General features: G+C 43.4%; 1 protein-coding gene across 4 annotated transcripts in view; it reads left to right on the top strand.

Annotated features, from left to right (window-relative positions):
• Positions 1-262: 262 nt before the first annotated feature.
• LOC125434201 (solute carrier family 23 member 1-like) overlaps positions 263-13,402 on the top strand; it is a 51,008-nt gene continuing 37,868 nt past the window's right edge. For 2 of the 4 annotated variants that reach the window (XM_048499235.1, XM_048499234.1), the window contains exons 1-2: positions 263-549; positions 5,691-5,802. The gene's annotated coding sequence lies outside the window, so the exon portion shown is untranslated. Of the gene's footprint in view, positions 550-5,690; positions 5,808-8,965; positions 9,246-13,402 lie in introns of those variants that run through there. The other 2 variants (XM_048499232.1, XM_048499233.1) reach the window with 2 other exon arrangements.

The raw sequence follows: 13,402 nt of genomic DNA, 5'->3' as shown, positions 1-13,402 counted from the left end.
TTCTGAGACTGAATCTTGGCAGGGGGAGAGGAGGTGAAGTTTAAGTTGAATTCACCTTGACTCTTAAGAGCAAAGCAGAAAGAAGGGACAGCCTGGAGAGGCTTGGTGAATTAGCCAAAGCATCACTCTTGGTCTTCCCAAACTCTGAAAGCATCTATTAGAGAGCTCCTCCCGTATTGCCATTCTCCCCCTCCCTCCTCCTCCACTTATCAGTGTGCAAAGATCACGTTTACAGCCCTTGTTCTCAGACCTGAGAGGAAACAGCCAGAAGACAGATCAATTCTTGCCCTTCAGTAGAGGCACTGCTATGTTTGAAGTTGCAGCACCTTGACTGTCTCCCAGAGAAACCTTGAGAATTTTTGTTCCCTGCCTTGTCACCATTTCTCTGCTTGAAACTGGCCTTCCACAGGATTTTAGCCCCAATGTGGAAAAAGCAGGGGTGAAAGTAAGCTGGTACGGGCCAAGCCATTATGAAGTACCAACATGAAAGTGGCAGAAGTGGTACCTGCCACCATCTGCTTCAAATCACCCTGAGAAAAGCCAGTACTGGTAAGCAGTTTACTTTTGCCCTTGGAAAAAAGATAACGAAAATATAAAGATGGTCAAAATAGGTCTACCTGATGGGGGGGGGGGGCAGTTTTGAAGAGGGAAGTGGCTCATGGGCAAAGTGGGAAGAATTATTTCTTAAGTCAATGTACTGTCAAAGGATGTCATGGCTGAATTAGGTGGCTGATGGGGGTTTTCTGGACTGTGTGGTCATGGGCTGGTAGTTCTAGCTCCTAACATTTTGCCCTCATATGTGGCTGGCATCTTCAGAGGCAAGTCACAGTAAGCTGTGTTTCTCTCCATGGCACAGTGTGTTTCTTAAGTCTTTTCTTAGCACTGATCCAAGTGGCTACTTTTTAAAGCTGCAGTTTATGTTGGGAAATTTTCATGCGGCAGGTCTTCTGCACCTCCACTTAAAAGATCAGGAAGCAGGTGTTGTGAGAGACCTTTACCTGAAACTCAAGGAGGGAGCTGCCAGTCAGCACAGGCAACACTGACATTAATAGATCAATGACATGACTCATGTTAAGACAAGTTCATGTATTTATTAGGTTTCACTCGTTCTTTTTCAAAATGCAGATAGTTTGTTTTGAATCCTTATTTCCTGCTGTCCCCCAAAACTCCTGCATTGTAGCTAAAGACATGTAAGGTGCTGTGCACAGTATCTTTGTAATTCACTCTAAATAAATTATCAGGATCAATCTGGTGGACATGGCACAATCCTGTTAATCCTGTTCAGATGGTTCAGAACTCATATTTAAAATTGAAAAGTGGAAGGAGGGAGTAACCTCACACATTTTTCTTTGGAGGAGCAAGTTTACCTTTTGGTTCCCTCCCTCTCTACAATACAACGTTTTTTTCCTACTTGTGTTCAGGGAAATAGTTCCCCAAATCTTAACTCTTTAGCAAATATAATGTGGGAGGATTTAAATATATGTTTACTCAAGAGGCAGGTAGTCTTTGGCTGAGAATCTGGGAAGAGTTCAGCATGCCTATGGCGGGTGTGTGAGTAGGCATGGTGATCCACCCTTCTCCCTTAGAGGTGCCAGTGTCCATGTAAGTCCTGAAGATCTCCTGGATTTGCAACTGATCTCCAGAGATCAATTCCCCTGGAAGAAATGACTGTTTTGAAGGATGGGCTCTATGGCATTATATCCTGCTAAGGTCCATCCACTCACCGGATCCTGCCTGCATTAGACTCCACCTGCAAAAACCCCAGCCTTGAGTTGGCAACCGTATTCTCACTCTGCTCATCGGAGGGCTTTGAAACAGCAAATGAGAACAAAAAAATGAGAGTATTGTTCAGTTGTCATCTTACTAATGACAAGGAGGATCTTATCTTATTCTTTGATCGCATAACACTGGGTGTTGCTCTCACTTATATAACACAGGAATTGTAATGTCCTACTTGACAGGATAACCCTGACCTGGATGGCCCAGACTTGGAAGATCTGTCAGATCTTGGAAACTAAGCAGGGTTGGCCCTGGTGAGTCTTTGCACGGGAGTTCAGCAGGGAATTCCAGGGCCACTATGCAGAGGCAGGCAATGGCAAACCACTCATATTAGTCTCTCTCCTTGACAGCCTTACAGGGTTGCCATAAGTCCGCTGCAGCTTACCAGCTCATACGCATGTACTTAACAGGTTTGTTTGGAGGAAAAAATTCTACCTAGCTTATAAGGCAAGTTGAACTTCTAAGGCTGGATCCTAAGCCACTTTAATGGAAATAACTTAAACTTAAATGTCTAGGGTTAACTTACAAATCAGTTGGTTGGATCCAGGGGCGTACCACCCAGAGGGACATCTGGGGGCAAATGTTCCTGGGCAGTGCCCATTTAATCATGTGGGGTGGACAATCTTTCCTCACACCCCTCCGGTGGAGGCGCCCCTGCCTGGTGCTTCCCCCTCCACTGCCAGCCATAGCGGCCCCCTCTGTGCTCTACTGGCCCGCTGCGACCTTCCCGACTTCAGCGCACCTGCAGCTGGCCTCCCCTTCCCTGGCCCGGCCTGGCTCAGCTCTCCCGCCCCAGAGGCAACTTGGGCCAGTTCAGGAAGGTGGGTCCTTCTTGTTGAGTTTCGAGGCAAAGGGGGGAATGTGAGAAGGTGGGGGAGGGTGGCCGCCCATGGGTGGCAGAAAACTCAGTTCTTGCCCCGGGCTCCATTTTCTGTCAATATGCCACTGATTGGAGCTAAAGGTAATTTTCTGCCTGGGACAAAGGAGAGGATGATTTTTGCTGATTTTGAACCTTTATAGTCTTGTTTTACTTTCCATCCTGTACCCTCACCCTCTGAAGCAGCAGTGGCACTGGTGTGAGTGCATGTACTGGCAGAAAACAACTTTGCAATCTATCCCAATGTTCAGATCACTGAAAAAGATGTATTATTAAGTCGGAGCGGCAACTGAAGAAAAGTTAATGATCGCTAGGATAATGTTCGTTTATAAAACAACTGCCTGAAAGGCAAATGTGATTTTGGGCTGTATGATACCTTATCAAAAGAACTATAGTGTCCAGCTCTCACAAAATCATGGTAATGCTTACCTAAAGTATTGTGTTCAGTTTGGGACACCACAATTTAAGAACAATGGAGAGAGGCTGAAACATGTCCAGAGGAGGGCAACAAAGATGGTGAGGGGACTTGAGACCAAGTCATGTGAGGGAAGACTGAAGGAGCTTTGTATATTTAGCCTAGAGAGGAGACAGCTGAGAGGTGATACAAAAAACCATCCTCAAGTATTTGAAAGGCTGTCATTAAGAGGATTGCAGAGTTGTTTTCTGTTTCCCCAGAAGGTGGAACCAGAACCAACAGGTTGAAATTAAATCAAAAGAGTTTTCAACTAAACATTAGGAAAGACTTCCTGACAGAGCAGTTGCTTGGTGGAAGAGGCTTCCTTGGGAGGTGGTGGGCAGTTTTGCAGCTGTTTCTGCACTGATTCAGGCAGACCCAGACTGCTTCCCATTTTGCTACAATTCAGCGGAGGCTCTCAAGAGAAGCAGGGCTCCGACTTAGGTAGCCATGCATATCTGTTTTTACACCTCCTGTGTTTTGCCCAAATCTCATAACTGGGATTTTTTTTGTTAATAGGTATTTTATGTCTAAATAGAGACATGTATTGTGCTCATGGCCGTGTAATATAAAATAAAATATTGTTCCCTGTTCCAGTGCCAACGTATGTTCAGGGGCGTACCAGGGGCAAATGGCGCCCGGAGACAAATTGTCTCCAGGAAGCCCCCCCCGCCGGCTCTGCCGCCCACCATCCCAGCTCCGCCCCTGGTGCCCCCAGGCTCCACCCCCCCGCTGCCCTCGACCCGCCCATGTCACCATGGACATGGGCAAGGTCTAGGGTACCCAGCGGGGGGGGGGGCGGCCAAGGGGGTTGAGGGCGCTTGGAGTTTGGGGGGGCGGCCAAGGGGGTTGAGGGCGCCCCACCCGCCCCTAGCGTATGGCCACGCCTCCCCAAGCCCCGCCCCTGGCCTAGCGCTTATAAAAGCAGCTCTCCGAGGTCGGGGATGGGACTTCCTGCTGCCTCGTCGTTTTTGTGTGCCTCGGGCAGGGTCGAGGCGCGTGAAAACGATGAGACAGCAGGACTTCCTGGTCATCTGGGGGTCCAATTTTGCGCCCCCACGTGACCAGAAGAGTGGCGCCCGGGGACAAGGGGTACCCCTTGTCTCTAGGCAGATACGCCACTGCGTATGTTACATGGATGTGTGTGACAAAAGGGCACAGGAAACTGATATTGTCATGGCAGTCTCCAAACTCCTGGACTCACCATCTCCTGTTATCCGAAAGAGAGAAGTTTCAAGTACCTGAACTGCCTGGAGCACAGAAAGCTTCGTTATCTTACCATTATGAATGCATCACTGACAGAACTATGCAAGATCTTACCTTCTCACTTGCGAACATGTCACCTTTACAATAGTATAAGAATAACAGTCAGCTCTAGTGCCTCGAGTCCAAGCCTGCAGCAAAAACAAAACAGTAATGAGAGATAGCAAAAAGAGACTTATTACAAGGAAAATGGTTCTAGTGAAAGTGAACACTGCTCAGATAACAGTTCTGAAACAGGAGCACTGTTAATAGTGATGATTAAATGTTGAATATGACAATTTTGTCAAAGGTGCCCTAGTGAAAATGCCACAAATTAGGAACTAGCATTTGATAGTTTCTGCCTTCATGAGCAGAATTCAGCATTCATTTCAAACTGGGTTTGGTGCAGAGGGGACAAAGGATTTCAGGGGAGAATGTGCACATTGTTTGGCATATCTTGTTAGGCTCATACACATAGACCAGGATTTTCTGCTTGTGAGCTACTGATACAACTCCACTATAATTACTGAAGGGAGGTAATTTCAGGTCTAATATGGGATTTGGTCTGTGTAGAAGTGCGTGGGTTAAGGTGGGGATGTGGGCAGGTTTTGTGTGTAGCTGGAGTTGTTGGGTGGGGAAGATTGTGGCCATTGGTGCAGGAGTCAGTCAGCAATAATGAGATATTCTTACCCAATTAAGTTTGTAGAACAAAACTTTAAATTTCTTAAAAGGGAAGATGAAGGTTTGTAAGTTGGGAACATTTTTGTAAGGCCTGGCACAGTGTTTTGCAATAGCTTTCTACTCACAAGTTTTGTCCCTAGCAACTTCTCTCTGATACACCACCTACAAATACTTCTATCCATCTACTATACTTTGAGCTATAGCCACAGTCGTTTCCTAGGATGACACTTCCTCTTATTATTCCAATTCAATTACCGGCACTGTGCAGAGAGAGCAGGTTCAGCCACTTGTCTCTACAATGGAAATATGTGGTGTGGTGTTTTGGAGGGGAAAGAGAGTTCTGACAGTCAGAGAAACCAGAAGTGAAGAATATGCTCTCTGTTAAAGCAGCTTCATGTGTTCTTCCTGCCTGTATCTGATGTGTTCCAGCCTGAACAAGTGGAGCAAGAAGATTCCCTACCGTGGCAGGATGGGGTAAGGAGCACAGATATATATTCCCCTGCCCATCCCACATGTAAATAAGCCAAAACTGTCTTTAATCTCCCGTAGTCTCTTTTTTCACTTCCTCCTTTCATTGACTAAGTGCCATCAACACCCACGTATAAAGTGCCTGGTTTTGACATCCTGGCAGCTCTTCAATTTATTCTTATGCTCCAGCCCAGAACAGTTTCAATGACGCCAAAAAGCATGAGCCTGAGGGAAAGCAGCCACCTCTTCAGCTCCTTTCTGACAGGATCAAGACCAACTGGACAGAGCACTGACTGAAGAGGTCAGGTACTCATCCTTAACTTTTTTCCCCCTACTAAAATGTTAATATAAATAATCCCCAGTCTGCTGGTTCTTGGAAAGACACAGAGATTTCTGCAGTGTGAGTACAACAGAACAGAGAGCACTAGGCAGGAAAAGGCAGGTTGACAAATCCTGCTGCCTTAGGGAGGACAGTCAAGTTGACCAGATATGTAAACAGAACTTATTGATGGCATGTGATGTGTTTGAGCAGGGATACAAAAGGAGCAGCAAGCCATTAGAAGAACTGGGGGATTAGGGATTAGGACAATAGGTAAAACTGGAGGAGTCAAGTCAGAGTTATGAGTAAAGTCAAACAGTATCTGAAAAATTGTAGTTGGACTGCGATGGACATCAGTTATATGTTGTTATTGAAGCAGCAAAACAGCCTCAGTGCCTTTTCATGATCTAGACTAGATAGCAGGGGAGAGAAGCATACCTGAGTGTCTAGAATGCTTAAATTTAGGGTTATCTTACATATTTAAAGCAAGGAGGTTTAGCGGATGGTGTCTTGGGTCTGGGGAGACACAGGTTCAAATTCCTTATCAGCTGTAAAATTTACTAGGTTATCTTAGGCTAAGTTTGATCTCTAGTGTACCTCATATTTTTAAATGAGAGAAAAAGAAGTGGCCAGGAGTCATGAATATCATCTTAAACTCGTTGAGGTTGTTGTGGATCCTATGATGGGTGATATACTAAGGCATTTAGCCTTTGGAGGTTCAACTAATGACATTTCATGATGGAGAAGTTAGTACCACCATATCAGTTTAAGGGCAAGCTGATTCTGATTTATTGAAATCAAAGAGGAAAGCAATAGACTGAAACCCATGGGATTGTATACCATAGCCATGGCCCAGCCAGATTTGCAATCAATTCTAAATAATGTGATTTAAAAAAAAACTGCAAAAAAGGAAACCCTGAGGTTAATATTTTGTTGCTCAGAAATATTAATTTTTCCCTTTGAACTTCCTTCTCAAAGATCTCTTGAACTTGCATATTTTCACTCTGCACTTTGAGTATGGTTAATCTTCATACAAAGAGGTATTTTCCCAGTGTTCTGCAGATCTTCTCTAGGGTGCTCATTGGAGCAAAGAGAGGTGTGAAGAACAATAACAAAAATAATTGGGGTATGAAACACCTTCCCTGTGAGGAAAGGATAAAATACAAAAATGAGGATTTCTCAAGCTGGGACAAGAAATGACTAAAGAGGCTCATAAACTTTGGCAGCCAGAAGGAAACATTCAAGCCCTAATTTTTCCTCTCTTAATCCTCTTACCTCCCTGGCTTTAACTCTTACCTCTCCCTACCACACACACACACACACGGCTTCTTCTTTAACACTTTCTAGATATGACACAAATAACTAATATTAGGAATTCATTTTTGACAGATGGTGAGCAGAGTCAATTTGGCTGGTTAACACTCAAAATGAGCGTGCCTTTAATGCACTCCAGAAAACATCAGTTTTCATCCTTGACCATAACGAGGTTTATCAAAAATATATCCACATGTGCCATCCTATTTCTGAAACTATAGCAAACACAGGAATAGTAACATCTTCTAATGGACCCCGATGTGTTAAGAGTAAGGAGGATTACAAATGTGTCTGTGTTTGCTTAATTAAAAGGGTTAAATGTTGCTCAAAAGTCTGCATATCTGTTTCACTAGGGGCATCTGATCCAGTAATGGACAAACTGCAGGAGAAGCATGAAAAGCCATGCTTCTTTTTTAGTGGTAGTGGTATGCTGAATGACATGCTAGAGCCGCAAGGCAAAAAGGTATTCCAGCTAATTAAGCTCTCTTGACACATGACACTGCAACAGGGCTGTGCTTTCTATATGCTATGAAAAATCCTGGGTAATTTTATATCCAAGTTTCCTTTAGGTAAGTGAGGACTGAAATTTTACAATACCAATGTACTATTTGTTTGTTTACACATATACCAGCTGTTGAAAGCAGGACCTCCCTTCCCCATAACAAAACCAGGCTTCCTGCTTTAAAGTCTACAAAACAACATCCTGGCCCACTGTTACACCTAAAGTATTGGCTGTTCTGCTTGCACCGGGGGGTTGGGAAAAGGCAAATGTTTCTTAGCTACAGGCAAGGCCCATTGCAATAGCAGACATCATTTTGTAGAGCTGTTGCTCCTATACCTGTGAGAACCAACCTCAGTCTATCTATAAGAGCTAAGAATGACCTCAAGCCTGCATGCACTTGCAGTAGGACCCTGTCTAGCATCCTATGAGTCCTTACAGGGCAGCTTGGTCTTCTATGCCTTGTGGGCAGAGGAAAGATCCTGGCTGACTAGCCATTCATGCACCATCTAGGGTTGCCAGTCTCCTTGTGGGGATGGAGGAGCAAGAGAAAAGTAAAATAAAATTGGCTGTGATGTCTCTGTAAGTAAATGTTATGCCTCTTCAGGTAAAATCATAGAGTTTGTGGTGATTCCTAGAACGGATTGATGTCACTGCTGGATTTCATCTGAAAGTGATGGCATGCCATTGCTCCATGCTCCCCCCACACTCTTTCATGGGTTGCAAGGCCACACTTGGCAACCCTGTGTGACCCATTTGAGCTCAGCCTCTGCCCTGGCTTTCTGCCCTTTCCACTCGCAGGGTGGAATGGAAAATATAACCTGAATCATATATTGAAGCTGTTGCACAATTAAAAATCTGATCTGAAGCAAAGGGCTACTTGAAGCGGGAAACACATTGGTGTGTAATGGGCCAAAGTTTCTTGCCAGTAATATGCCCCCATTGTTAGTTTATGATATTGCCTTATTAAACAAGATAACATACCTGCTGAGGTCTGCTTAACACATCATTACATGCATATTTATTTAAGTATTTATATCCCACTTTGTGAGCCAACCCCTAGAGTCCAAGGAAATAATATGATGACAAGTTGCAAGGGCACAAAACACCAAAGTAAAAGCAGCACAAAGATCTGTGAGTGAGTTCTACAAGTTCAACTTTTAAAAAAATCTGCCTGATGATCTGTAATCATTTTCAAACGTTTTTGTATTCATTTTCCCATCCATGTTCTGAGCTTTTTCAACTGCTTTAGATCTGTATGGAGCAAGACTGGACATAAATAACTGAAATAAATAAAAGCTTTTAATGAAAATTTCCCTCTTATTATGAAAGCTATTCTGTGTCCAGAGCTGCTCCATCATCATCATCATCATCATCATCATCATCATCATCATCATCATCATCATCATCATCATCATCATCATCATCATCATCATCATCATCATCATCATCATCATCATTAATTACATTTAATAGACCGCCCTACCCCCGAAGGGCTCAGGGCGGTTTACAAAACAATCAACATTCGAGTACAACAAATAGTTTCCCTCTTTCTCTTATTCTGCTACAAACTCTTGAGATGGAGCAATGACAACTGCACATAGATATTATGGTACAAGAGCATTATTGATTTAAGTATTGGAAGTGTATTTGATGGGGAGTTTTTCTATGTGTTCCTTCTATTTCTCAAGACTATTTCCATTTAAAGCTGCAGTGCACTGTACAGACTTCTAATAAACAACATAGTGACTTCAGAACTCTGTCCTGACAGGTAACGGCTTACTTTGAACTTAGTAAGATATATACATAGTGATAAAGTTATTTGATCTGAATAAAAAAAGGCGGCAGCGCTTCCATGACAATGCATTGGCATTCTTGTTGCAAAAACAATACTCCCAGAGCAGGGGTCCCCAGTCATTTTGAGCCTGCAGGTATCTTTAGAATTCTCAGACAGGGTGGTGGTAGGGATAACCACAAACTGGCTAGTGTGGGAGATGGAACTCAGCCAACCAAAAAAGGATTCGTTTGGGAGGTGAGCCAACCACAAATGTTCAGGGAGCGAAGTTATAACTCTAATAGTAAATCTTCAACATTTCAAGTAGAAGTTCTGTTTAACAGCATGCCTTTTAAGATTGTTTTCACATATACATAGCTTACCTTCAGTTATGCAGTGAAGATCCTTGTACTGTGATGGTAGCTTCCGCAAAAGCAACATGTTTAAAAGTCTGCCCAGCTAATCAGATCTCCAGTGACCAATCAGAAGTCCTGCAAGGCAAAAGCTTAATTTGGCCTCACCCTCTTTCTAAAAGATTTTTGGCAGGCATCAAGAAAGGTGTCAATGGGTGCTATGGCAACCCCTGTCCTAGAGATATATTTTTTATCTAAGAACTTACTTGTACTTGTAGCACCCACCATCCAGGGACTCAAGGTGGTGTTTGAAGGCATATAATGCAGCAAGCATGCTGAAACTGTTAATCTGGTTCTATGTGATAACCTAAGGGTTAACCTACTGCTCTGCAGGAGACATTCTGGACGGTTGGGAACACAGTTAAAGTATTATTAAACTTGGTTTGTACCAAAAGGCTATGTCTAGCCCATGTGCCAAACACTCTTCATAAGCCAGGCCCAGTTTACAATTGTCTGAACTAGGGCTTCTAGCCTAGCACTGGCACCTGGTGGAAGATTGCCGGAGTGGGTGGGGAACTACCTGATCAGCATCATACCAATGCTGCAACATGATTTCCAGCTCAAACTGGAAATTACATCATTGGACTGGAGTGATACTCTAGGATTTGTGAAATCCTCTATGGTGTAACCATAGAGTTTTGGGTGACTCCTGGAATACCACACAGTTGTGATGGCATCACTTCCACTTCACACCAGTGATGATCTTCAGGTATCAGCATGGCACTGAAGAGTGCCCTTCCTTTTCCCCCTTGCTGACTTGATGAGCAGCAGTGACGAATTGGGGAGGGGGGCTGGTCTGTAGGCTTGCCAATGCTGGATCAGGAAATTCCTGGATATCTGTGGGAGGATCCCAGGGAGGGCAGGTTTTGGAGAGGGAACTCAGTGGGCTGTAAAGCCGTAAAGTCCACCCTCCAAAGCAGCCAGTTTCTCCAGGGGAGCTTATCTCTAGTTTGGAAATTAGCAGTATTTCTTAGACCTCGGGAGATCTCCAAGCACAATTTAAGGTTGGCAACCCTACTGGCTGCCCTAGTCTGAACTGGTGAGTACCTAAATGGGAGACAGCCTAGACATGCAGTGTGTGTCGGTATGATCAAGCTAGAGGAAAGGAAGGATACAAATGTTATGCATGAAATAATAAATGTAAAAGACCTCACTTCTTTGTCTTACTCCCAAACTGCCCACTAAATCTGCTTCTCTGCCACCTCTAGCAATGATGCACAGCCTTCCTTATTGTGGCATAATGTTTGTTGGCCAAATCTTCTAGATCAGAAAGGCAATGGGTCTTGTAGCTCTCTTTCTTCCTATACCAAGATAGCCCTTACATTTGATACCAAAATGGCCCTTATATCTGCTGAAGACCATAAAGGAAAAGTTGCCTCAAATAAACTATCAGCCATTTTGGTTTTCAAGTATTTGCATTTGACAATCAAAAACCTACGTGGAAGATACAGATTGATGAGGAAGTTAAGAAATAGACCTCAAAACAGTGCCAGATTATTCATCCAGCATGGCTTAATATTGAAAGTATTTATTTACTTCATTTATAGCTCACCTTTCTCATGGTGGATTACAAAGTCCACTTTGCCATGAAGCTGACTGACCTGATCCAGTCATATACTCTCAGCCTAATGAACTTCACAGTGTGATTAGGAGGATAAAATGGAGGATTACACAACAATGTGCTCTGCTAGGATTGCCAGTTTTGAGAAGGGGCCTGGCATTCTCTTCTGAATGGCCAATGATCTCCATGCTTAAAGAGACTGGCTTCCTCCACAGTGAAATTTAGCACTCAGGGGAAATGACGGCCTGGCGTTTTCTGTTTATTCTTTCTCCTTTGGAAAGCTCCTCTCACAGGTGAATGCTCGGCCCCCAAATTTCCACAAGCTTCCCAAACCAGAGTTGGTGACCCTACATGCTGCCCTAGATACAAAGGCAAGTCAAAGCACCCACCTGTGGCTGATGCAACATAAAAAAGAAAGATGAAAAATAGTATGGAATATTTGGATCAATCTACACATGGTGCTATTGTCAATCTAAGGTTGATAATTTCAAATCTACATTCACCTAGTGACCTGTAGTCATAGGTTTTTGGAAAATGCGGTTTTACCTGGAAGGTATTAGGATAAAAAAAAACCCAGGTGATGGATCCTGCAAGGAATACCATTTATAGATGGGTCAGCTAATGATATCATCTAGTCTTACTTTTTAAGCTCTAAAATGTCAACCTCTCTCTGATCATGCAAATTCCACATTATCTAATCATTCTCTGCTTTGCCATTATCATTGTAGGTCTTATCTTGGTTACTCACCCTGTTGGAATGATCCTGATCTTTCTTATTAATTGGTTACTTGTAAAGCTTTAACTTTTTATGTGCTACCTTATGTTACAGGAATTAACCTTTTGTTATCATCGTGATTGGCACACTAAAAATGCTAGTAAATATTGTCAAACTTTAACATGAGTCTGGAGATCTGATTTAAACTCTTATATTGGAAAAATGGGTTTGCTCAGTGTTTGGGGTACACACTTGTGCTTACAGAGCAACAAAGCTGTACTATCACAAGTAAGTTAAATAGTGGCATACACAGTTTATGAAACGCAGTCTGTTCTGCTGGGACGGTATCCAGATTATCTGAGTAGGTGCTTCTTTTTGCAAGCAATTAGATGTTGATATGTTATGGACAAAGACTCAGCGAACAGAAGCTGAATATTTTGGCACAGAAGAAGACATTAAACATGTTCTTGTGAATCATCAACCAAGTAGCCTCCTAGTAGTAGGACTGTTTTCTCCAAGGATTGTATTATATCCCATAAAACTCTGTGATCTGCTGGGATCCTGTATATTGCTTTTTAAGTAGTCTGGTATTCTTGCTCATGCAACAACCCCACCATAATGCTTTCAAATATTGTAGATGATATATTGTTGAAGACTTTCACGTCGGAATCACTGTGGTGTTGTGTGGTTTCCGGGCTGTATGGCCGTGTTCTAGTAGCATTTTCTCCTGGCATTTCAACCTGCATCTGTGGCTGGCATCTTCAGAGGATCTGATGGTAGTAAAGCAAGTGGAGTATATATACCTCTTCTAGTATGACTGAACATGATGGTATCTCATTAATATGTGCAGTGATGTGGAGTACCAAGCACTTTGGACATGGTGTTACAATCAAGAGGAGTTGCAAACACTGTCTTTTCCCCATCCACTGTCTATCAGGGGGATCTACTAGTAGTACCTGTTTATTAAATCTAGGAAACCAAATATAGTGCATCTGTAGTCTCCCCTGGAAAGCCAGTTAGGCATAGCAGTTAAGGTGCTGGACAAGGATTTTGGAAAGCCAGGTTCAAATCCCCATTCGCACCATTGAAGCCTGCTGAGTTACCTTGGACCAGTCACACTCTCAGTTTCAACCCAGGCAAGTACCTGGATGGGAGACTTCTAAGGAGTACCTGGGTATGACATGGAGGCAGGCAATGGCAAACCACCTCTGAAAACACTACATAGTCACTACAAGTCAGTTGTGGCTTGAGAACAAAACACACACCAATCTTTCTAGCAAGACATCAACTTGGGACACCAGTTATG

Source organism: Sphaerodactylus townsendi, linkage group LG06, assembly GCF_021028975.2.
Source record: "Sphaerodactylus townsendi isolate TG3544 linkage group LG06, MPM_Stown_v2.3, whole genome shotgun sequence".
NCBI lineage: Eukaryota > Metazoa > Chordata > Lepidosauria > Squamata > Sphaerodactylidae > Sphaerodactylus > Sphaerodactylus townsendi.
This window is presented reverse-complemented; position numbering and strand designations above follow the sequence as displayed.